Source organism: Miscanthus floridulus, chromosome 10 (assembly GCF_019320115.1).
Source record: "Miscanthus floridulus cultivar M001 chromosome 10, ASM1932011v1, whole genome shotgun sequence".
Classification (NCBI taxonomy): Eukaryota; Viridiplantae; Streptophyta; class Magnoliopsida; order Poales; family Poaceae; genus Miscanthus; species Miscanthus floridulus.
Window position 1 is genome coordinate 118,408,660 of NC_089589.1, and position 26,187 is coordinate 118,434,846.

The following is a 26,187-nucleotide window of genomic DNA, read 5'->3' on the forward strand; positions in this document are numbered from 1 at the left end:
ATGGCGCACAGCGTCAGCGCGTCCGGCATCGTCGCCCAGGTCGTCAAGGGGTCGCACGTGCAGAAGATCGATGGGTACGTACTCCCGGATCAAGGGACTCGGCAACGACAGATTCATCACATTCGACCCGTTCGACGTCGACGGGCATCCTTGGGTCATCAGGTACTTCCCTGACGGAGATTGCACGAAACCCTCCGGCTGGATAGGCTTCTTCCTGTACGGACGTCGAGGCAACCTAGGAGTTCAGTTTGCTCGATCGCGTCGGAGTCCCGTCGTATCGTTCTCGCCACGACACGGTTCGCACTTTCAACCAAGAAGACGGATGGGGATGTGCAAAATTCATCAAGAGGAAGACCCTAGAGGAATCAGACTATCTCAAGGACGATTGCTTCAGAGTCAGATGCGACGTCAACGTCTGGACGGCAGTCACCGGTACAGAACAGAGCTTTACTTCTGGTGGGGAACCCCCTCTAGTCCCGGTTCCCCACCCGGGAGCAAGCATCCGGGACTAAAGGGGGATCCTTTAGTCCCGGGTCAGGAACCGGGACTAAAGGAGGACCTTTAGTCCCGGTGGGTAACACCAACCGGGACTAAAGGTGCCTCGTGACATGCCACGATGGCCGGCACCTTTAGTCCCGGTTGGTAATACGAACCGGGACTAAAGGTTTTTTTCTTTTTTCTTTTCTTTTCATTTTTTTGTTTTCTTTTCAAAATAGGTTTTCGAAGTCGTATTGTACGCTGCTAATTATACATTTATACGCGCGTATAGTATGTTTCGGTTCAAGCATAATGAACGTATTAAATCACACAATTCAAGCATAGAAATATATATATATATATATATATATATATATATATATATATATATATATATATATATATATATATGCATGCATGCATCATATATATATTTACATGCATGCATGCACGCATATGTGTATTTTACATTATATTATTTTATGTGCATATATTACAAAAGATTGCATTACAGTTATTGTGACATAACAAGTTTCCTCTCATCCTCTAGCTTGGCTTCAATGGCAGTGTTGGGTCGAAGTAGAACTCGCCCTTGGAATCGATGACCTGCTCATTAAAAAATATGGCTATAGACTCTTGAATTGCTTTGATTTGGTCTTGCCGTATGACCTTTTCCTCCAACCATCGAGTCTACAGGTTTGAATTAAAGGAAAATAAATTAATATATGTACATATATATATATATATATAAAGACATAGTAACACAGTCAATAATAATAATTAAATGAATATATAGTGTATTTTTAACGTACTTTGAGTCTCTCTGTAGGAGTTCTTTGGGAGAGCACCTTGATAAACTTGCAAACATAGTAACCACAGTAGTTGTTCCCCTGTTCCTGCCTCAGACACCACTTTACGAGAAAAAGATTTGTCATCCAATGAAAGCTATATGTTTAATTAATAAAGATGATGCGATTCAGGGGACTTACTTTCAAAGGGATTACATTCAGTGGCGCTTTGCATTTTTCCATGTGTTGCTTCTCAATAAAGGTTTTCCAAACACTGCCCAATAAAAAATTTGCCACGTCTTCAGATATAGTTAATCATCATGTTTGTGTGTATATATAGTTGCTAGAGATCCCAAAATTACCTCTGGATAATATCTATCATGTCTTGGTAGTCTTGTTGTGGTTTTCTCATCGAGTCATAGATTATCAAGTGACTTTTCACCAGATCGATGTCCATCAATATCCAGTGATTGCTGCATGTGTTTATAGGATATAACGCATAACACTCATTAATTAACTAGAATCAACATATGAGCCATTAAGGATATGATCGACATGATTAACACTCACTTGAAGTTATAGGGAAAGAGTATATCCTTCTTGTGGCGTTGGTTCACTAAGAAGTTCATGAGGTTACTCTCTGACTCAGACTTCCAATTAGTCTTTGGAGTAATTGGGTCTTTGAATACTATATGGTGATCAACAAAACCAATTTCATTGCAGCCTTCCTTTCTGAGCTCTGTCATTGTAAATCTGCATATATATAGTACTTGTTAGGATAATTTATATGCATATACACACATATGATGAGTTTAATAATAGATCGAAAGAATTATTACTTACAGGCAATAGCAGCTAATGATAACTTTGTCCAGAGAGGTCAGGTGGCATAGTTGATGAAATTCTGCAAAGTCAACATACATAACATCATCGCCACGAAACCAATGTTCGTCTCGAATTCTGACACCAACGCAGAAGTCTCCACTGGTAGACGCCTGCATGTACCACTTATTTAGCAGGTACATTTGCGTCCCCAGATTAGATAAGGCTTGAGGGTTGTATAGACTCTGGCCTAGTACAAATTTTTTCTTCCAAATATCAACCTCCGCCGCACTCTCAATGTTTCCATCACCAAACATCTGGTAAAGGTAGAGACCAGTCTCATCAAGAAATTCACCAAGGTGATCCAAATCGACATCCGGAGGTATGTTTGCCTGATGCATTAATCCTAAATTCGAACCATATTCATTACCAACAACTAGCGGGGGGATTGATTGGTGCGCTTGTTGTCCGAGTTGGGCAACTCCTTTCCCTGCCCGCTTCTTTTTCTGTGCCGCCTCAATTGACTTGGTGAGAGTGCGGTCATAGTCCGATAACGTTGATTTGGACGGCTTACGAGATTCCCGCTGTTGTTGCTGGTAAGAAGTCACCTTTTTTCTTAGAATATCTGGAGCTATGAAGAAGTACGGTTTCTCCGGGTTTCTCCTTGCTTCTTGATTCATTTTAAGTTTGTCATAGAATCTAGACATGTCTTTTTATATGCATCAGTTCCTTCTTCCTTCTCTTCAGATATTATTTTAGGAATAGCCCTTGGTTTCACGGTGGCTTTCTTTGCAGGCGGGGACTGGTTCTTCGTTTGAGGGGCTGGCCTCTTGCTAGGCTTCTTGGTAGGCGGGGGCGGGGGAGGCGTTGGAGACCTCCTTGGAGGTGTTGGCAGCGGCGTTGGAGACCTCCTTGGAGGTGGCGGCTGCGGCGTTGGAGACCTCCTTGGAGATGGTGTGGATGCAGCCTTGCCTTCCAACATAATGTCATCGTACAGAGCACTATGATGATCTGGCGATTGAACAATTGGATTTAGGTTGGGGGAGGATCTGCTACAAAAAAAGGAATGACATATTATTATGAGCATATTATTAATTATTTAAGCCAATACAAATTAATGATGTAGTGTTTTCATCCGCACGTACCTATGGTGAGGTAGTTCAGGAGGAGGTGGAGCCGACATCCCTGGAATGATGATGTAGCACTTGTGCCATAGAATGAATGTCTTCTCCGCTTCTCCTAGAGTCTTCTCGCCATCACCTCCAGGAATGTCAAGAGGCAAATCACTAAAACCTTTTTTAGCTTTATCTACCGAGATGGTAGCATATCCTTCTTGGATTATATTCCCATGAATCCTTGGTGTCTTGGTTCGGTCGATAGGATTAACAAGACCGATAGCCACCTTGATTGTGGAATTCTCCATCGGAATGTGTAGCTCACACGTTGTACAAGGTTCAGTGACGTCATCCACAGGGAAGCGCAGTCCTGTGTCCCCTTGATTTGGTATCTCCGTGGAAGCACAACTGCTTTTCAACTGAACAGATTGGCTAATGTTGATTCCTGGCTCTGATGCCTGCTTGCTTGCACTCACTGCTATTTGCACTTGCCTTCTGATTTCCTCCTACATTCTTGCTTCAAGGTTTTTTTCCCGCTCCTGTGCTTCACGCACCACTTCCTCCAACCTCTGGAGCCGCTGTGCCTCTTCTTCCTTCTTTCTCTGGCGACTTCTGTAGGAAGGTCTGTCCTGAGGGAATCCATGCTCCCACGAGACACTTCCTTTGCCTCTAGTTCGGCCACCATGTTCAATAGTCCCAATGGCGTATGTCAGCTCATCCTTCTCTCTGTTGGGCCTGAACGCACCACTAGCAGTAGCTCTCTGAGCATAAAACAATCTTTCTGCTGCTTCTTGCAGTCTTGCGCCATAAACGCACTTCCCTGTCTCCTGGTCTAGTGTTCCCCCATGAGCGAAAAACCAATTCTTTGCACGTTCTCCCCACTCGAGTGATTCTGGTCTGATACCCTTGGCAAGAAGGTCTGCTTCCATTTTGTTCCACTTCTTAATGGCAGTCGGGTAGCCACCTGATCCCAAGGTATGGTGGTATGTCTTCTATTGGGCATTACGTTGGTTCTTTATCACCCGACTCACACCCTCTTCCGAAGTCTTGTACTGTACAAACTCATCCCAATAGGGCCTCTGCTTTGAGATCGGGCCTGGGACAGTAAAATCTGGTGCTATGTTCTTCTTGACATACATCGTCTATAGGTGTTTCTTCCAAGTCTGAAACTGGGTGGCCATCTTCTTCATTGCCCAATCCCTAACTCGCTCCTTCAATTCATCACCATCTATTATATCATTATAACCATCTGTTTGGAGCGTGAAATGTACCAAGACATCTTTCCAAATTAACGCCTTGTCACGATCGGAGACAAAACTGATATGAGGAGCATTGGTCTTCTTCTTCCATTTACGGGTACTAATCGGGAACCGGTCCCGTACAAGGTAACCACAGTGGTGCACAAATTTCATTTTATTCGGCCCCCCCGGTTCTCCTATATCCACATTGAACTCCGAGATGATGAAGCGGCCCTCCAATGGCTTTTTGGGACCTCGAACATTTTTACTCTTCGTTGTAGTTGTTGATGTCGATCCAGAGGGCTATAAAACATAAACATTATTTTTAATGTCATGAGCACACAGAAGACATATGATAATATATATAGCTAATAATAAAAAATATATACTTGGCCAATATGTTGTTGCTCATTTTGTTCAAGAGCTAAGTACTGACTCCCGTCATCTGCATCCTCTTGCACGTTATTTTTAGCACCATCATTGCTGGCAACTTGAGTGCCAGTGTTGATCAAATTCATCATCAACTCCTCCTCATCCATGTTTCTCGGGTCGGCCATCTAGCTTCAAAAAACAAAACCAATATATAGTACGTCAAATCTTTGCTTACATGCGTAAAATCTACGAACAATATGCATTATTAAATCTTGCCCCTCGGTCACGGACGCAATTCGCCACACTAGGGCGAACTGCGTCGGTACTAGGGCGAATTAGGGCTATACATAAACGGCCGAGGGCAAATTGCGTCGGTGACTAGGGCGAACCACGTCGGTGACATCAACAGCGCGGTTCGCCCTGGTGTGATTGTTTAGCATTAACGATAACGATAATACGAATGTTGATCAACTAGGCCACGAGAAAGGGCGGTGTGACAAGAGTGGTGCTGCTCCACTCCGCCGTATATATGTTTGTACACATGGGTGAACGAGGGCGGCGGTGCTCCGCCGTATACATAGAAACGCATGACGAGGGCGGCGGTGCTCCGCGACGTATATATACTTGCATATGAATACAAATGACGTATATATATGTGTCGGCGCGGTGGCCCGTGTGCTGACAACGACGACGTGAGGCGGGCCGGCGTGCTGACGACGACGACGACGTGAGGCGGGCCGGGGCGGTGTCGGTGCGTGATGTTGTGATCCTATGTACCATGTGAACCATGTAGTCATTCATCATATGAGAAAATTCTATGTTGATAATGTAAGTATAAGTCATTATGAAATGTAAGTATATGTGTCTTATTGCTAATATAACCATTACTATTTCCGAAATGATAAGAATTTATTTTCTTCTTCTACAGGCGATCTCTGATGTTATGATATAAAGTTTGAAGATAGTCTTCCTGGAAAAAACATGTAATGCCATGATGGTTGCATAGCCAATAAATACAGTTGCTCATGGATGCTCTCATCACCTTGACATTTTTTTCGCAACCAATTGCCGAAAGTTTCCATGTGCTTACGCGTAATCCAAGCTTCAGTCTTCCCTAGAAACTCGGATCGTAAGAGATCCTTGTGTGTCTCAATATACGGATCTACCAAAGAGGAGTTCTGTAGAACTGTGTAGTGCGCTTTATTGAAATAATCATCATCCGTACCAATATATGTTTTCCTCCCTAGTGTCCCCTTTCCTCTTAGTCTCCCCTCATGTCTCGATTCAGGAACACCAATCGAGTCAAGGTCGGGAATAAAGTCAACACAGAACTCAATGACCTCTTCTGTTCCATAGCCCTTGGCGATGCTTCCTTCTGGGCGAGCACGGTTGTGAACATATTTCTTCAGGACTCCCATGAATCTCTCTAAGGGGAACATGTTGTGTAGGAACACAGGACCAAGAGTGAAAATCTCCTTGACTAGGTGAACTAGGAGGTGTGTCATAATATCAAAGAAGGAAGGAGGGAACACCAACTCAAAGCTGACGAGACATTGAACCACATCATTCTGTAGTTTAGCTAGATCAGTTGGATCAATTGCCTTCTGAGAAATTGCATTGAGGAATGCACATAGCTTCACGGTGGCTAGACGTACATTTGGAGGTAGAATTCCTCTTAATGCAACTGGAAGTAATTGCGTCATGAGAACATGACAGTCATGGGACTTTAAGTTACAGAATTTCTTCTCTGGCACATTTATAATACCCTTTATATTCGAGGAGAATCCAGATGGTACCTTTATGTTGTTTAAGCATTCAAACATGATTTCCTTCTCCTCTTTGCTTAGAGTGTAGCTAGCAGGACGTAAGTAATGGCGTCCATCATCTGTCTTCTCTGGATGCAGGTTGTCTCTTTATCTCAAACAACGCAGGTCCTATCGTGCTTCAAATGTGTCCTTAGGCTTTCCATACACACCCATAAAGCCTAGCAGGTTCACACAAAGATTTTTCGTTAGGTGCATCACGTCGATCGAGCTACGGATCTCCAGGACTTGCCAATAGGGTAGGTCCCAAAATATGGACTTCTTCTTCCACATGGGTGCGTGACCGTTAGCGTCTTTCGGAATAGGTTGGTGTCGGTGTTTCGGACCGGGGGGTCCTCGATCGACTAGTGAATTTGTTCTGCATGCTCCCGATCCCGGATGGTGATGCAAAGTGACACAAGATTTATACTGGTTTGGGCAATCGGCGCCCTACGTCCAGTCTGAGAGATCGAACTTGTGTTTCTTGCACCGAAGTGCTCGTTGTAGGGGGTTACAAGCTAAGGGAAAGAGGGAACTAGTCCCAGGTCTCGGCAAGGTGTCGTGTGGGCCGTCTGAGACGTTGCTCTCAAGTGGCGGGGATGTGTGCATGTCGATGTGTTACAAGGTGTTCTCCCCCCTCTAAGTGGCCCAAGTCCTCTCCTTTTATAGTTGAAGGGAGGACAGGGACGGTACATGTATTACTATGCGGCGTCATGCCAACAGGGGCGGCATGTCCGAACCCTGTGGCCTGTTCCTGTGGCGGCGTGGTCGTCCCATCAGATCCTATGTGTCGTGGGAGCCCCGGAAATGCCTCGGAGTGGACGCGGCGGCGAACATGCAAGCCACTGTGGACGGGCTGTGCGCGAGGCCGAGACTTGGTCGGTGACGAGGCTTGTACTGCGGTGGGGGGTCTTGGCAGGCTCAAACCCCAAGATCGCCGAGGCCCTGGTGTACAGTGCCGAGGCCTTGGTGTATAGTGCCGAGGCCTTGAGCGGGCGGCCGATCATGGGTACAACGTTTGGACACAGTGGCCGGTAATCCCCGTCGTACCCTGTCCCAGCCGGTATGGCGCTGATCGTGGAAACAGCGGTAGGACACAGTGGCCGGTAATCCCCGCCGTGCCCCGTCCTGGCCGGTATGGCGCTGATGCGACCTCGGGTCACGTCGGCCGTCCTGTGGCATTGAGCCACCGTCCGGCTATGATTGCGGGAGTGGTTGAAGCATTAATGAGACATGACACGCTGTCGGGAGGGTCGGTCGAGGCGGGGGGCAATTGGACCACGGACGAGCCGGCCTCGAGCGACATGGAGAATGAGGCCTCGCGCGAGATGGAGATCAGGCTCCTTGCCGAGGCCTCGGGCGAGAGGCCTCGCGCGAAACAGAGAATCACGCCTCCTGCCGAGGCCTTCCGTGGAGAGCCTCGGGCGAGGCGGAGACGGCGTTCCCTGCCGAGGCCTTCCCTGGGGAGCCTCGCACGAAGTGGAGTTTGCGTTAGGATGCCGAGACCTCCTGCTCGAGGCTTGAGGCGAGGAGGGGGAGGGCCCAATGGGCTCGGTCGTGGTGGGTGAGGGGCCCACGACTTACGTTCTAGCTGGCGCCAACCCATTTGATGTTTTGCTTGGGGTACCCCATTCTATGGTACCCGACAGTAGCCCCCGAGCCTCGGGGGGAGTGCGTGCACTCCCCCTGAGGGTTTGCTGAGGCTTGGTTGATACCTGCCCCATAGGAATTGGGGTTTGTTTTTTAAGGTTCCGGTGGGTGCGCGCGAGCGCACCCGCCGGGTGTAGCCCCCGAGCCCCCGGAGGAGTGGAGTTATTCCTCCAGGGGCTTTCTTCATTTTCACGTCTAAACGAGTAGTTCTTATTGCATTTGCCGAGCCCCCAAGCGCAAGTTCGGGTTGCGGGGGTCTCGGCGAGGCTGCAGGAAGAAGCCCTCTAGCCTCCGCACGGAGCGGGAGGTTCGTCAGGGGTCCCCTGACTTTGGGTATGATCCTCATGCTTCCTTTCGCTCAGAAGGAGGGGTGGAATGTGCCAGGCTACCCTCGATGGGCACGAGCGTGGACACTTTCGGTGAGCTGCTAGCGGGTAGTCCGAGTGGAGGCCCGAGCCCCATTCGCTGGGGGACGGCTAGTGGTCCGGAGACGCACTCCAAGAGTACCAGGGGATTTCTCTAGTGGGTGCTGAGGCCATTCGCGGGCCTCGGTGGCTCGGTGCCTCCCTACGGTGGGATCCCATTTGGATACTGCCCCGCCGGTCTCGGACACGACTTAGGATGCCCCGAGCGATCGTTCGCTCGGGCCTGGGCCATTCGTAGGCTCGCCCCGATGTCGTCCCTGACTCTGTTGCCCTGGGGTGGCTGTCGAAACCTTTTGGAGGCCCAGCCTTCGAACCCCTGGACCGTAACGGGCTCGGTGCCCTTTTATCGTGTTTGTAGCGAAACCTCTAGCGCGGTTTCGGACTGTTTGTCTTTGTCTTGGGTGTTCTGGCCGTTTTATCTGATCTTCACACGTCCTTTTCGTTCGGACAGAGGGTTAGTTTGCTGAGGCCATTCTAGTCTCGGCAAGGTTGCAGGAAGAGCCCCTAGCCTCTACGTGAGAGGGCCGTTGGGAATTCTCCTGACTTTTTATACGCCCCTCGCGCGTGAGGGTTTGTTTGCCGAGGCCCATTTGGGCGTGAGCCTGGGTCGTGGGATCTCGGCATATTTGCAGGAAGAGCCCCCTAGCCTCTACATAGGGCAGGAAGGCCGTCAGGGGTTCCCCTGACTTTTTATGCGACCCTCGTGCTTCCTTTTCGCTTGGAAGGAGGGGTGGAATGTGCCTCGCTACCCTCGGTGGGCACGAGCGGTGGCACTTTCGGTGAGCTGTTATCGGGTAGTCCGAGTGGAGGCCCGAACCCCGTTCGTTAGGGGATGGCTAGCGGTCCAGAGACACACTCCAAGAGTACCCGAGGATTTCTCTAGTGGGTGCCGAGGCCGTTCGTTGGGCCTCGGTGGCTCGGTGCCTCCCTACAGTGGGATCCCATTCGGATACTTTCCTGCCGGTCTCGGACACGACTTTGGGCGTCCCAAGCGTTTCGCTCGCTTGGGTCTCGGCCCCGTATAGGCTCGCCCGCAGTCGCCCCTGACTCTGTTATCCTGGGGCGGCTGTCGAAACCCTTTGGGGTCCAGCCTTAGAACCCCTGGATCGTAATAGGCTCAGAGCCTGGTTCCTTCCTATGAAAGGAACAGGCCGCGGGAAATATCTTCCCTATCGGCTCGGCCGCGGGTGGTGCGCCTTTTGAGGCGGTTTCATGGGGAGGCGAAACGACGCCTGCTGCCGTAGTGGCCGAGCGCGATATGATGGACAGGACGTAACTGTCCTCGCATTTAATGCGGGAGACGTGGGCGCGTGGGCCGCCGAAATCGGCTCATGGTTAACCGCGCTGGACGGGGGAAAACCTCCCCGATTTCATCGCCCGTTCGTTTCGCCTCCTCCCTGCATAAATACCCGAAGAATCTCGCCCCTCCTCATCTTACCTTGCCTGCATTAGCACCGCCTCCGTCGAGCCGTCGCTAGAGCAGCGGGTGCTGGGAAGAAGAGGAGAAAAGAGCGAGCCTAGGGAGAAAGCGAGGAAAAAAGCGAGAGCGTGGGAGGGAGAGAGAAAAAACTCACCGCCGCGCCCGATTCCTCCATCGCACCCATGGCCAGCAACGTCGTCGTTGTCGAGGCGGACCCTTGGGATCCGTCGGACGTCACCGAGGAGACACTCCAGTCGCTTGTCGATGGTGGACTCCTCCGCCCGGTGACGGACCCTAGTAGGCCGGAGTGGATTGCTCCGTACGGCGAGCCAGAGCCGAGGCCCCACGACGGCTACGTCGTGAGCTTCATCTCCTTCCACGAGCGCGGCCTCGACGTCCCAGCGGACCGGTTCATGCGGGCGCTCCCGCACTACTACGGCGTGGAGCTCCACAATTTTAATCCCAACTCCATTGCTCAGGCGGCTATCTTTGTTGCCGTCTGCGAGGGGTATTTGGGGATCGCTCCCCATTGAGATTTGTGGCTCCACCTGTTCCGGGCGGGGCATACTACCAAGCCGACGGGCACGTCAGGTAAGAGGAAGGCATCGAGGGCCGGAGGTTGCACTCTCCAAGTGCGTCAGGACCGCCTGCACCTCTACATCCTGGCCCAACTCGCGTCCTCCAACCGCCGGTGGTACACGAGTTGGTTTTACCTCTGCAACGACGACGGAGGACTTCCCCCTTACACTGGGCGGATTGTGGGGAGTTGCCCGGAGAAATGGAAGTGGGGCGTCCCGAAGGTCGACCAGCCCAAGCTGGAGCTGCTCCTGGAGGGGCTGGCGAGGCTGCGGGGCCATGGCCTCACGGTCGCTGTGGTCGTGGCCGCCTTCCACCGCCGGAGGGTGCTGCCGCTGATGGCTCGGCGGCGGCGGCTGTTCGAGATGAGGCCGGGTGAGCCCGTTGAGGGCACCCGGATGTCTTCCTCCGCCCTCTCCGACGAGGAAATTCACCGTCGGGTGGGGGAGACGGTAGATGCGAAGTTGAGGGGCGGCAACCTGACCCCCTTCGCGATGCGACTGTCGCGGGGGTTCCTTTCGCTGGTAAGTCGAGTGCCACTATGGCCTCTGCGCCTCCTCAATCTCCCTTTATCCCTTGTTTCCTTATGCGCGTTTGTCGTTCCTTCAGGGGATGAGGGACGTGCGCTCCTCCCCGCCGCCCGTTCCTGAGGACACGGGGCAGCGGGCGATCAACCGCGCTCACGCCGACGCGCAGAAGAAGCGAAAGGACGCTAAGGCGGCGAAGTGTACGAAGCACATCCTTGCGCGCGAGGCATTGGATAAGCGCCGCCGTCAGCAATGGAAGGATGGTCTCCCATTGGAGGAATCCCCGTCGACGTCGTTGTCGACGGAGGCCTCGGACGGGAACGACAAGGGCGAGGGAGGGTGAGGTCCCCTGGACCACCTTCCTGATGTCGTGGAGGTGGCGCCCGGGGCGTCGGCAAGCAGCCTGGCACCCTTGGGAAGGGGAGGAGAAGCGGACCCAGGGCCGGCGGTTGCCCGCTCCAGGGCCGAGGCCGATACGCCTGAGGCGCGGGCGTTAGGCAAACACGCCGTCAGCCCGGTAGGCTCGGCGGCCGTGGCAGAGCAGGTAGCGGTGGAGGCAACGCCACCGCCCCCACAGAGGACCGACCAACGCCGATGGATACGGATGCGACGCCACTGCCGCCGCCTCCGCCGTTGCGGATGAGGTTTGCTGTGGCGAAGCAAGGGCCGCCCCGTTCTAAGTAAGTGTATTTTTGGCAGGGTCGTAGTGTCTCCCGTTCGCTTTTTTGGTCTCGCGCTGACCCTGTAGGTTAACTTTCTTTAGTCGGAAGCGGCCTGCGGATGACCTCCCCTTGGCGCCCCTCAAGGCGCTTAAGGCGAGCCCCGGCTCCTCCACCCACTGGGTGGCGGAGGCACAAGCCGCCATCCAACGTGGCGCGGCGTTGGCGAGGGTCGACCCAAAGGAACCGGCCGCCCAAGGAGGGGTTGCCGAGGCGGCCCCTACACGGTCAGATGGGGCTGTCGTGCCCTTTGTTGCCGAGGCTCCCGGGGCCTCCAAGGCTGGGGCGATGGAGGCCCCGGCACCTACGACCGCCGAGACCGCAGTGTCCGCGGTCGGCGTTTCTGCGTCTGCCGAGGCCACAATGGCGGAGGCCGAAGCCCCCAAGACCGCCGAGGCCGTGATTGCAGAGGCTGGAGCTCCCGAGGTCACCATGGCCATCGTGATGGTGGCGAGGCCGTCTGTGCAAGAGGCGGAGATGCAGGCGACGGAGGCCTCGGCCGTGCCCACGGCTCAGGGCCCGCCGTTGTTGCGGGAGAGCGCCCGAGAGACGGAGGTCTATCCGATCTCCTCCGACGATACTTCCCAAGCGCGGGAGTTGGTCGGCGCCGAGGAGACTGATGCCGTGGAGCAGCCGGCGCCGTGCTTGGGCGAGGGAAACTTGGCCCTCGTGCCAGTGCAACCCGAGCCCCGCGGGTGGGATCACCCGCGGGTACTGTGGCGGAGCCGGGACGACCCTGAGGGGGAGCCTCTGTTTGCCCTCGAAGATACGGCCGAGGGCGGGCGCTGGAGCACCTTCGAGCAGTACCGCGAGCTGGCGGAGCGGTCGCTACGGACAGCGCTGTCTGTGGTGGCCGACGAACTGCCCGGAGTCGCCCAGGTTCGTGTTTTCCTTTCTCGCGTGACGTTGTTCTTTTCTCAGTTTTGTCGCAATTGACGACCTCTGCTTTGCCGATGCTAAGGGCCTTCTTGCCGATGCTAACGAGCTCCTGTCGGCACGAAGCGTGGAAGTGGAGGACCTCCGCCTTTGCTGTGCCGACGCAAGGGTCGAGGCGGCCACAGCTCAGACGCAGCTCGCCCCCTTGGCGGCGCGGATCAAGGAGCTGGAGGAGGAGCTTACCCGCGCCGTCAGCGATCGGGATGCCTTCAGATCCTGGGCTGAAGAAGCGACGGCCTCGGGCAAGGCCCTCGCCGGGCAGCTGGGGGCAGAGGAGAGTGCGCACCAGCTGACCAAAGGCGCTTTGGACGAGGCCCTTGCTTCGGTTGAGGCCTCGCAAATCGAGGCTGTAGTTTTGAGGGGGACGGTCGAGAGTGAGTTCTAGTCCCCTCGTTTCATTTCTTCCTCCTTATGTTCGCTCCCTAACTTCTTTGTATGACACAGAGCTGGGGAGTGAAGCTTCCAGGGCGGCGGCCGAGACCCGACGCTGGGAGCAGAAGGCCAAGGGTGAGTTCCGTGGGCTCCCGTCCTTAACTTGGGTTGTTTTTTCTCTGGCTCGACCTCATTCCATTTTCCGCGGTGCAGAGTCAGAGGCGGAGTTCGCTCGGGCCGCCGAGGCTTCCAGCACGGTGCAGATAGTGCTCAACACCGAGATCGAGGAGCCCAAGGCGCTGAAACATGCCGCCCTTTCCGCCTGCGAGGCCTTGGAGGTCGAGGGGGTTCAGTCAGGCAGCTCCCTTGGGAGTCGCTTGATTGCGCTGAGCAGCCAGGTGCACGAGCGACTCCGAGGGGCGCTGCACACGGGTGTCAAGCGGGCGATGGCCGTCATCTCCTCTCACTACCTTGGCGTCGACCTCCCGGCCATCAATGATGGCTATGTTCTGCCCGATGATGACGAGGAGGCCAACACGACGGTCGTGAAGCTGATGGAGGCGGCGGAAGGCCCTAGCACAGTGCTGGCGACGCTCTTCGAAGAGGAGGTGGTTCCTCCCCTACCATCTGCCGGTGCTGAAGGCCCCGAGCCTTAATCTGGGCCCCGGGGGCTATGTAAAGATAGAACAGGGTTTATTTTTGTATCGTAATGTTTGTGGCCGTCGAGGCCCTTGTTTCTGAAGTATTTGTGTTTCTTAGTTGTTTTTCTCATGCTTCCGAGACTTTGTCCTCTGTTGCTTCTGATCAGATTTCGTTTTGCAAAATACCCCTTTGGGGCCTAAGCCGTCCCTTGAGCGAGAGGTAGTGAGGGAGTGCCGTAGCTCGGGGGCGTAGGCCGTCTCACGACTCTACCGGCCTCTTGCTTAGGAAACAGACCTTGGTCCGAGGAGTCTTTACAAATGATTCGTCAGAGCCTGCTAGAGTCCTGGCGTAGGAATTTTTGCGAAAAACAACTAAAGAATAGTGCGTGGGACCTAGGGGGAGTCCCCCATCTAGCCCCCGAGGGAGGCTTGGTTCTGCCAAGGCGGAGCCGAGTCTCCCTTGTCGTGTTGATTGTATTGCCGAGACCTACGATGGGCTCGGGGGGGTTTCTCGAAAAATAAGACCAACTAAAGAATGCTTTTTAATTGTATTTCGGGAGATGACATATACAATGCTTGGAAATTTAGGGATAAAAGCGATGTAGCTGTTCTATGTTCCAAGCGTTGGTGAAGATTTTGCCCTTCTCGTTGGCCAGCTTGTAGGTCCCGGGCTTCAGTACTTGGGTGACGATGTACGGTCCTTCCCATGGTGGGGTCAGCTTGTGGCGACCCTTGTTGCTCTGTGCTAGCCTCAACACCAGGTCGCCTACCTTCAAGTGTCGGCCACGGACGCGTCGGGCCTGATAGCGCCGCAGGCTCTGCTGGTACTTGGCCGAGTGTAGTAGCGCGACGTCTCGGGCTTCCTCCAGCTGATCAAGGGCACCCTCTCGGGTGGTGCGGTTACTTTGCTCGTTATAGGCTTGCAGCCTCGGGGAACCATATTCCAGGTCGGTGGGGAGGATAGCCTCGGCCCCATAGACTAGGAAGAAAGGCATGAATCCCGTGGCTCAGCTTGGAGTATTCCTCAGGCTCTAGATGACCGACGGGAGTTCGGCGAGCCATTTCTTGCCAAACTTTTTCAACCGGTTGTGAATCCTTGGCTTGAGGCCTTGTAGGATCATGCCGTTGGCACGCTCTACCTGGCTGTTGGTCCTTGGGTGTCCTACGGCCGACCAGGCCACACGGATGTGGTGGTCGTCGCAGAACGTCAGGAACTTTTTGCCGGTGAACTGCGTGCCGTTGTCGGTGATGATGGTGTTGGGAACCCCAAACCTGTGGATAATGTCAGTGAAGAACAGCACCGCCTGCTCAGATTTGATTCGATTGATCGGACAAGCCTCGATCCATTTGGAGAACTTATTGATTGATACAAGTAGATGGGTGTAGCCCCCGAGGGCCTTTTGCAGAGGCCCTACCATGTCGAGCCCCCACACGGCGAACGGCCATGTGATGGGGATGGTTTGCAGGGCCAGGGCCGGGAGATGTGTCTGCCGAGCGTAGTACTGGCATCCTTCGCAGGAGCGTACTAGCTCGGTAGCGTCAGCGACTACCGTCGGCCAGTAGAACCCTTGGCGGAAAGCGTTCCCTACGAGCATCCGAGGCGCCGCATGGTGCCCGTAGGCGCCTGCGTGTAAGTCCCAAAGCAGGGCCTGGCCTGCCTTGGCACTGATACAACATTGGAGGACACCTGAGGGACTTCGCCTGTACAATTCACCATTGTAGAGGGCGTAGGTCTTGGCTCGGCGTGCGAGCCGTCGCGCTTCGGTCCTGTCGTCAGGGAGATCCCCCTGATCAAGCCAACCGAGGAATGGGACCCACCAATCCGCATCCTGATCAGTCTGCAGAGGCTCGACATTGACCTCCATGACCTCGGGCTCGGTCGAGGGGGTCTCGGCAGCAGAGGGGGCATCCGGCTTCGCCATGGGCTCCACAGGTGGGCCCTCCTCTGTTGTCGAGGTGCAGCCGATGGAAGGTTTGTGGAGGTCCCTGGCGAAGACGTTCGGGGGGACCGGGGCTCGCGTCGAGGCCATCTTTGCCAGCTCGTCGACGGCCTCATTGTATTTCCGCGCGACGTGATTTAGTTCGAGACCGTCGAACTTGTCTTCTAGGCGTCGCACCATCTTGCAGTAAGCCTCCATTTTGGGGTCGAGGTAGTTTGACTCCTTCATCACTTGATCTATGACGAGCTGTGAGTCACCTCAGACGTCGAGGCGCCGTGCCCCAAGCTCGATGGCGACTTGCAAGCTATTGATGAGGGCCTCGTATTCGGCCACGTTGTTGGAGGCAGTGAAGTGGAGCCGCACCATGTAGCGTATGTGTACTATGAGGGGCAAAATGAAGAGCAGGCCCGCGCCTGCCCCGGTCTTCATCAGGGATCTGTCGAAGTACAGGGTCCAGCACTCTGTCTGAATTTGAGCAGGTGGCAGTTGGGTATCTATCCATTCAGCCACGAAATCCACCAAGACCTGAGACTTGATCGCTTTTCGAGGCGCAAAGGTCAAGGTTTCCCCCATAAGCTCGACATCCCACTTGGCTATCCTACCCGAGGCCTCCCGGTTATGAACTATCTCGCCCAGGGGGAAGGATGATACCACAGTCACTAGTTGCGACTCAAAGTAGTGGCGTAGTTTGCACCGGGCCAGGACCATGGCGTAGACCAGCTTCTGGATGTGGGGGTAGCGTGTTTTTATTTTCGGAGAGCACCTCGCTGATGAAATAAACAGGTCGCTAGGTGGGCAGAGTATGCCCTTCTTCCTGTCTCTCTACCACTACGGCTGCGCTGACCACTTGGGTCGTTGCGGCGACATAGAGTAAGAGGGCCTCGTCCATGGCTGGGGGTATCAGGACAGGGGGATTGGTGAGCAGCCTCTTGAGTCTATCGAGGGCTTCCTCGGCCTTGGGGGTCCAAGAAAAATGCTCGGACTTTCTCAAGAGTCGATACAGAGGCAAGCCTTTTTCGCCGAGGCGTGAGATGAAGCGGCTCAGGGCCACGAGGCATCCCATGACTCTTTGCACTCCCTTGAGGTCTCTGATTGGTCCCATGCTAGTTATGGCCGAGACCTTCTCTGGGTTGGCTTCAATGCCACGTTCCGAGACTATGAATCCCAAGAGCATGCCTCGGGGGACTCCGAACACACACTTCTCGGGATTGAGCTTGATGCCCTTCTCCCTAAGGCATTGGAAGGTTATCCTTAAGTCGTCGATGAGACCCTCGGCCTTCCTGGTCTTGACCACGATGTCGTCTACGTAGGCCTCGACGGTCCGCCCAATGTTGTCGCCAAAGACCTGCGTCATGCATCGTTGGTACGTGGCACCTGCGTTTTTGAGGCCGAAGGGCATCGTGACGTAGCAGTACATGCCGAATGGTGTGATGAAAGAAGTCGCGAGCTGGTCGGATTCTTTCATCTTGATCTAATGATAACCAGAATACGCATCGAGGAAAGATAGGGTCTCGCACCCTGCGGTGGAGTCAACGATTTGATCGATTCGAGGTAATGGGAAGGGGACCTTTGGACAGGCTTTGTTCAAACCGGTGTAGTCTACACACATTCTCCATTTCCCATTTTTCTTCTTGACCAACACGGGGTTAGCCAACCACTCTGGGTGGGACACTTCCTTGATGAACCCGGCCGCCAAGAGTTTCTGTATCTCCTCACCGATGGCCCTACGCTTTTCCTCGTCGAAGCGGCGCAGGCGTTGTTTCGCAGGTCTAGATCTGGCCCGGATGTCCAGGGCGTGCTCGGCGACCTCCCTTGGTATGCCCGGCATGTCCGAGGGACTCCATGCGAATACGTCGGCGTTCGCGCGGAGAAAGTCGACGAGCACGGCTTCCTATTTGATGTCGAGGGAGGCGCTGATCCTTAGCGCTCGGTCATCGAGGCAGGCGGGGTCGACCGGGATGAGTTTGATGGTTTCCGCGGGCTCGAACGCCCCCGTGCAATGCTTGGAGTCAGGTACCTCGCCACTGAGTTGGTCGAGGTGGGCGATGAGGGTCTCGGCCTCTGCAAGAGCCTCGGCGTACTCGATGCATTCGACGTCGCAGTCGTACGCATGTTCGTACGTGGACTCGACCGTGATAACACCGCCAGGACCTGGCATTTTGAGCTTGAGGTAGGTATAGTTGGGCACTGCCATGAACTTGGTGTAGCACGGCCGCCCCAGGATGGCGTGGTAGGCTCCCCCGAACCCGACTACCTCGAAGGTGAGGACTTCCTTGCAGTAGTTGGAGGGGGTGCCGAAGCAGACAGGAAGGTCGATGCGCCCGAGGGGTCGCGTGCACTTCCCTGGCACGATGCCGTGGAAGGGTGCGACGTTGCCTCGGAGCCTCGAGCGGTCGATCTCCAAGAGCTCCAGGGTGTTGGCGTAGAGGATGTTGAGGCCGCTGCCTCCATCCATCAACAATTTGGAGAGTCGGGTGTTGCCAATGATCGGGTCGACGACCAGTGGGTACTGCCCGGGATTTGGAATATGGTCAGGGTGGTCATCTCGATCGAAGGTGATCGCCTCTCGAGACCAGTCAAGATACTAGGGGGTGGCCACCTTGACCAAGAAGACTTCTCGGCGTTCCCTCTTGCGCCGCCGCACCGTAAGGCAGGCCGAGGGCCCACCGAAGATCATGAAGGCGTTGCATACTTCGGGGAACCCGTCGTCCTTGTTTTCGTCCCGGCCGCCGGCGCCCTTCTGCTTGGCGTCGTTGTCGGGGAGCCCGAGCTTGGCGTAGTAACGCCGCAGCATGGCGCAATCCTCGAGAGCGTGCTTGACCAGGCCCTGGTGGTAAGGGCAGGGTTTCTTGAGCATGTCGTCGAAGGGCCTGGGGCCTTTGAAGCCTCGGGGGTTCTTGCGTTCCACGGCTGCGACCAGATCAGCCTCCAGGACCTCCTGCTTCCCCAGGCGCCCCTTTTTCTTTCTCTTAGGGAGGTGGGAGGCTGAGGCCTCAGGGGCCTCGTCCCTCCGCTTTCCCTTGGTGTCGGTGTCGGGGAAGATGGCTCCGACAGCCTCTTCACCCGAGGCAAAGCTGGTGGCGATGTCGAGAAGCACGGCAGCAGAGCGCGGCACATTTCGACCTAACTCTCGGACCAAGTCCCGACAAGTGGTGCTGGAGAGGAAAGCTTGGACGATCTCCGAATCGTCGATGCTGGGCAACTCGGTGCACTGTTTGGAGAAGCGCCGAATGAAGTCTCAGAGAGACTCGTCCGGCTTTTGGCGACAGTTCTTAAGGTCCCAGGAGTTCCCAGGGTGCACGTATGTGCCCTGGAAGTTCCCAATGAAGATCCTAACCAAGTCGCGCCAGTCGTGGATTTGCGAGGGAGGAAGGTGCTCGAGCCAGGCTCGCGCCGAGTCCGACAGGAGCAAGGGGAGATTGCGGATGATGAGCAAGTCATCATCTGCGCCACCCAGCTGGCAGGCCAGGCAGTAATCGGCAAGCCAGAGCTCCGGGTTGGTCTCGCCGCTGTACTTTGCGAGATTGGCCGGCTGTCGGAACCGGGTGGGAAAAAGAGCAGCGCGGATGGCCCTGCTGAAGACCCGAGGGCCTGGTGGTTTAGGGGAAGGACTGCGGTCCTCCCCACTGTCGTAGCGACCGCCCCGGTGTGGGTGGTAGCCCCGAGCGGGCCCCTCGTTATCGTGGCGTCGTCGCCTGCTGACCACCTCATGGTCTCCCTGCACCTCACGTCGATTGCCGAGGCGGTCCAGCGGTATGGGGACCCTGTGGGCTATTGGCGCTCGGTTGGGCTCAGGGCGAGCCGGGGCTTCCTTCTCCTGCCGAGGTGGCGCCGTGGGCAGGTTTGAGGCGCCCCCGTGCCGTCGGGAGGTGGAACTCTCGGCCTGCTGAACCGCAGCGGTCTCTAGGAGATCGCAGAGCTCGCCGCGGACCCGCCGCCCCTCCGTGGTAGAAGGCTCGGGCATTGCACGGACTAGCATCACCGCAGCCGCGACGTTCTGGCTAGCGCGATTGAAGACTAGGGGTTGCTCACTCCCTTCGTCATCGTGGATGCGGTGATGCACATCGCAGGCCCTCCGTCGGGCTCCCCCGCCTTCGCCGTGGCCTCGCTGTTCTTGTTCGAGAGTGTCTCGAAGCTGCTGCAGAAGGAGTTGGTCTTGTTTGACCTTGGCCTGGAGCTCTCGGAGCTGCTCTAGGTCTGGGCGCTGAGGTCGTGCAAGAGCAACGTTCTCATTTCGTATGGCCGGCAGGGCAATGCATGGGGGCGTGGCGGCGCCCGTCCCTGGGCGAAGCGGGTAGCGGCTACCGGCCGCCTCGTCCTCTTCGCCTGCCCTCGGCATCCCGAGCCCAACGTGGAAACACTCACGAGTGGGATCGTAAGTGCCTTCGTCGTCGGAGTCAGAGTAACCAAAGCAGTAGTCGCTTGCGGCCAAGAACTGGCGCAAAGCCCCAGAGTCGTGGAGCCCGGAGAAATCCACTCCGGGCCATGCCGCGTCCTCATCCAAGGAGTCGGTGTGGGTGCTTAGGTCGAGACCGAAGCGCTGGCAGTGCTCTGAGGGATCCTCGTTTGCGGCAGCGTATGCGTAGACGTAAGAAGCGGCGGCATTTCTCAACCCAAAGGGGTATGGTGATGGTGCCGTCGCCAGATTCTGCTCCGCCTGGGTCGGTTCTTCAGGGAGTGGGGGAGCGGAGCTTGACGACTGGGCATCGCCGTGAGCCACCGGCGATTTTCCTTTGTCCAAGCTCAGGCCAGACAGGTCCCCAGCCAGGGACCCCGTACCAACAGCTGGTTGTAGGATATCGGCGGGGAGTGGCGTGCCGCCCCAGGTTCGTGTAGCGTCGGGGTGGCGTTGCTTGCGTCGTGCCTGGCGAGAGCGGCCGCCCGGGCGCCGCCTGCGCCTGGGCTGCTAGTGCGTAACTTCATCGTCGGACGGTGGGGCTCGAGGAGTGAGGAGTACCATGTCGTACTCATGCCCTAGAGACATGAACTCTAGGCTCCCGAACCAAACCACGGTGCCAAGACGCAATGGTCGTACGGGGTCTGCCATCCGGCACCTGCTGGGATGACGAAACTGACACGTAGAGGCCCCTACCTGGCGCGCCAACTGTCGGTGTTTTGGACCGGGGGGTCCTCGATCGACTAGTGAATTTGTTCTGCGTGCTCCTGATCCCGGATGGTGATGCAAAGTGACACAAGATTTATACTGGTTCGGGAAATCGGCGCCCTACGTCCAGTCTGAGAGATCGAACTTGTGTTTCTTGCACCGAAGTGCTCGTAGTAGGGGGTTACAAGCTAAGGGAAAGAGGGAACTAGTCCCAAGTCTCGGCAAGGTGTCGTGTGGGCCGTCTGAGACATTGCTCTCAAGCGGCGGGGATGTGTGCGTGTCGGTGTGTTACAAGGTGTTCTCCCCCCTCTAAGTGGCCCAAGTCCTCTCCTTTTATAGTTGAAGGGAGGACAGGGATGGTACATGTATTACTATGCGGCGTCATGCCAATAGGGGCGGCATGTCCGAACCCTGTGGCCTGTTCCTGTGGCGGCGTGGTCGTCCCATCAGATCCTGTGTGTCGTGGGAGCCCCGGAAATGCCTCGGAGTGGACGCGGCGGCGAACGTGCAAGCCACTGTGGACGGGCTATGCGCGAGGCCGAGACTTGGTCGGTGACGAGGCTTGTACTGCGGTGGGGGGTCTCGGCAGGCTCGAACCCCAAGATCACCGAGGCCCTAGTGTACAGTGCCGAGGCCTTGGTGTATAGTGCCGAGGCCTTGAGCGGGCGGCCGATCATGGGTACAGCGTTTGGACACAGTGGCCGGTAATCCCCGTCGTACCCTGTCCCAGCCGGTATGGCGCTAATCGTGGAAACAGCGGTAGGACACAGTGGCCGGTAATCCCCGCCGTGCCCCGTCCTGGCCGGTATGGCGCTGATGCGACCTCGGGTCACGTCGGCCGTCCTGTGGCATTGAGCCACTGTCCGGCTGAGATTGCGGGAGTGGTTGAAGCATTAATGAGACATGACACGCTGTCGGGAGGGTCGGCCAAGGCGGGGGGCAATCGGACCACGGACGAGCCGACCTCGAGCGACACGGAGAATGAGGCCTCGCGCGAGACGGAGATCAAGCTCCTTGCCGAGGCCTCGGGCGAGAGGCCTCGCGCGAAACGGAGAATCGCGCCTCCTGCCGAGGCCTTCCATGGAGAGCCTCGGGCGAGGCGGAGACGGCGTTCCCTGCCGAGGCCTTCCCTGGGGAGCCTCGCACGAAGCGGAGTTTGCGTCAGGATGCCAAGACCTCCTGCTTGAGGCTCGAGGCGAGGAGGGGGAGGGCCCAGTGGGCTCGGTCGTGGTGGGTGAGGGGCCCACGACTTACCTTCTAGCTAGCGCCGACCCATTTGATGTTTTGCTTGGGGTACCCCATTCTATGGTACCCGACAGTTGGCTTCCATGTCCTTTTCCAAAGACGACTTTCACATCATTGACCATATCGAGTACATCCTCACCGGTTCAGTTGCGAGGCTTGGTCAGGTGGTCTGCCTTCCCTTTAAAATGCTTGCCTTTCTTTCTTACGGGGTGATTTGCAGGAAGAAATCGACGATGGCCAAGGTACACGACCTTTCAACATTTTTTCAAGAATACACCTCTAATATCACCGAAGTAGTGTGTGCATGCATTATATCCCTTGTTTGACTATCCTGAAAGATTACTTAGAGCAGGCCAATCATTGATTGTTACGAACAACAATGCTCGCAGATCAAAGTGTTCCTGTTTGTACTCATCCCACACACGTACACCTTCTTTATTCCACAAAATGAGAAGTTTGTCAATAAGTGGTCTCAGGTACACATCGATGTCATTGCCAGGTTGCTTCGGGCCTTGGATGAGCACAGGCATCATAATGAACTTCCGCTTCATGCATAACCAAGGAGGAATGTTGTAGATACTTAGAGTAACAGGCCCAGTGCTATGACTACTGTTCTGCTCTCCAAAAGGATTGATACCATTTGTACTTAAAGCAAACCTTAAGTTTCTTGCGTCATTTGCAAACTCCGGGAATTCTCTGTCGATTGCTCTCCACTGGGACCCATCAGCAGGGTGTCTCAACATATTGTCTACCTTACGGTCTTCTTTGTGCCATCATAACAATTTTGCACGTTCTTTGTTTCTGAACAGACGTTTCAAGCATGGTATTATAGGAGCATACCACATAACCTTGGCAGGGATTTTCTTATGCGGACATTCGCCCTCAACATCACCAGGGTCATCTCGCCTGATCTTATACCGCGACGCATGGCATACCGGGCATGCATCCAATTTCTCGTACTCTTTGCCATGGTACAGGATGCAGTCATTAGGACATGCATGTATCTTCTCTATTTCTAGCCCCATAGGACAGACAACTTGTTTTGCTTCGTAGGTAGTGGCGGGCAATTCATTGTACTTCGGAAGCATCTTCTTTTGGATTTTTAGTAACTCTCCAAATCCCTTGTCAGATACACCATTCTTTGCCTTCCATTGCAGCAATTCTAGTGTGGTTCCCAACTTTTTCTGCCCTGCATCACAAGTTGGGTACAACAATTTCTTGTGATCTTCTAGCATCCGCTCGAACTTGATCTTCTCCTTTTCACTTTCACATTCTCTTTGTGCGTCACGAATGACCTGAGAAAGATCATCAGCCGGCTCATCTTCTACGGCTACCTCTTCTTCAGCTTCTCCCATTGCAGTATCATTAAAGCACGCACCATCAGGAATAATATCATTGTCGTCCCATTGTTCTTCTTCACCTTCTTCCATTACAACACCGGTTTCTCCGCGCTTTGTCCAACAAATATAGTTTGGCATGAAACCCGACTTGAACAAGTGTGAATGAAGAGTCCTTGAGCAAGGATATTCCACCGTATTCTTACATATGGCACATGGGCAGCACATGAAACCGTCGCGTTTGTTTGCCTCGGCCGCACGTAACAAAGAATGCACGCCGTCAATGAACTCTTGGGAGCGGCGATCAGCATTATACATCCAATGACGGCTCATCTGCATTACATGACATAAATATTATATTAAAACCTAGATCATAATTAATTATTTATACAACATGCGTGCCACCACAAAAGATACAAATTTATGAAAGCATCGCTACAATGTAGACAATCCCAACTACCACTAAAAGAACTAAAGCTAAAATATATTTCAGGAGCACAAGGATTTCGCGACCAATCTCAACTAAAACAGACAGATCCCCCGATTGTGCAACATCTTTGGGCTTCTTCGGCTGGATCACTGCCTCATTAGCCGCCGTATCTGCCTATTGTGCAAGATATTTTTGCACGAGTTCAACATACTCTTCCTCCCAGTAGAAGCCTGAACATCATCCACTGTCATCCCACTGAAATTAAAACAAAAAATTAGAACTTTAATCACAACCATCATGAAAATAGGTATAAACTAACCATAATCATTAAATACGATAAAATAACTCACATTGCGATCCGGACACTTGTAGAAGATACAATCCTTGTTGGGACCCTCCTTCTTCACTCGGTACTCCATCACAATCTTCGTCTCATCATGACACTTACCGCATGGAATGAGAGGAAGGCCCAGCCTAAGTCGCTTTGGAAACCCATGAGAGGCCGAGGACCCGGAAGCAGTTGCCATCTACTCTCTATACTCATTTTTTAATACACTATAAATTTCTCCTTTTATAAACAAATAAAATTAACAAACTATAAAATTATCTAGATCTCTATACTCATTTTTAATACATTATAGCTCAAAAACATGTTTTAATAAATAACCATCCGTACTAGTTGACCTTGCTTACGTGATCATCTCGGCGAGCATTTCTCCACCGGACGGCACCGTACTTGGTCAAGGAAGAGCTCCGATTCTACGAGGAAGGGAACACGGTCTTCCACGACCGTTGTCGCTCTCTCTCGTAGAATCAAAGCTCCTCCTTGACGTCCGTTACCGCTCGGCAGAGAACATGCTGCCGAGCTGAACATGGTCCGCAAGTTCAACTAGTACGGATTTGCTATAATTTTCTAACTATTTTCTAAGTTTATATTTATATATACTTTAACCTTCTTTCATGTAAATATGCAAGCTTGAAGTGATTTTGAGCTCAAATTGCTTACAAATGAAAAAAACCACAATAAAGAACCATAAATATATATAGTGAACAAAATGGCATAAGAAAATGGTGAAAAATGAGAGTATGAGATTGGTAACCTTTACAACTGAAGAATCGACGGAGGAATCGAAGAAATCGACGGAGGAATCGAAGAATGGATGGAGGAACAATGGAGGGAGGGAGGAAGCAAGATCATTAGTGCAGTGAGCTTCAAAATGTGCTGAGCTCGGGCTCGTGGAGGAAGAAGGAGACGGCCGATTTATAAAGGGAGAACATTTAGTCCCGGTTGGTGGATTTATACAGGGACTAAAGGTAATTTTCCAACCCCGGGCGCAGCCACGGCCCGGGAGTAGACTTTTACTCCCGGTTGGATCCACCAACCGGGAGTAAAAGTATACCTTTAGTCCCGGTTGGTGGCTCCAACCGGGACTAAAGGTCCCTGCCACCTCTGTCTGGCGCAGTAGCCGTTGGGTAGGGACCTTTAGTCCCGGTTGGAGCCACCAACCGGGACTAAAGGTATTTCTAGTCCCGGGGGAAAAAAATTCCGGGACTAGAGCCCATTTTGGCCGAGGATCAAAGGTCTGTTCTCTACTAGTGGGTCCGCACCGGCAGCATCCCGCAGGTTGTCACCGTTCCACCATCAGGCATGCACCAGCATATGGGCCGCCTCCTCGAGTCCCAGGTGGGAACGGACGTCACGTTCTAGGTCGGCGTGGAGACCTTCGCCGCGCACCGGCCCGTGCTCGCCGCTCGATCGCTGGTGTTCATGGCGCAGCTCTTTGGCCAGATGAAGGAGACGACCACGAGCCACGTACGCATCGATGACGTCGACCCGAGAGTGTTCAGGGCCATGCTGCACTTTGTCTACACGGATTCGCTACCGGAGATGGACAGCAGCGACGAGCCGGCCGTGGCTCAGCATCTGATTGTGGCGGCGGATAAGTACGGCATGGAGAGGCTGAAGCTCATCTGCGAGGACCGTCTTTGCGACAACATTAACACCGGCACGGCAGCGACTACACTGGAGCTTGCGGAGCAGTATGGCTTCAGAGGGCTGAAAGAGGCGTGCTTCAAGTTTCTCAAGACTCCTGGCAATCTAAAGGCGATCATGGATAGTGACGAGTTTCAGCGTCTGACAACCAGGTGCCCTTCCCTTCTTAGGGCAGTCCCAATGAAAGAAACTAGTAGTTTCTATAACATAGGATACCGCATCAAAAAAATACTGCTTTTCAACCCATGGTTTCTATGA

At 54.0% G+C, this 26,187-nt stretch overlaps 1 pseudogene; it reads left to right on the top strand.

Annotated features, from left to right (window-relative positions):
- On the top strand, positions 1 to 26,187 carry LOC136489408 (BTB/POZ and MATH domain-containing protein 2-like; annotated as a pseudogene).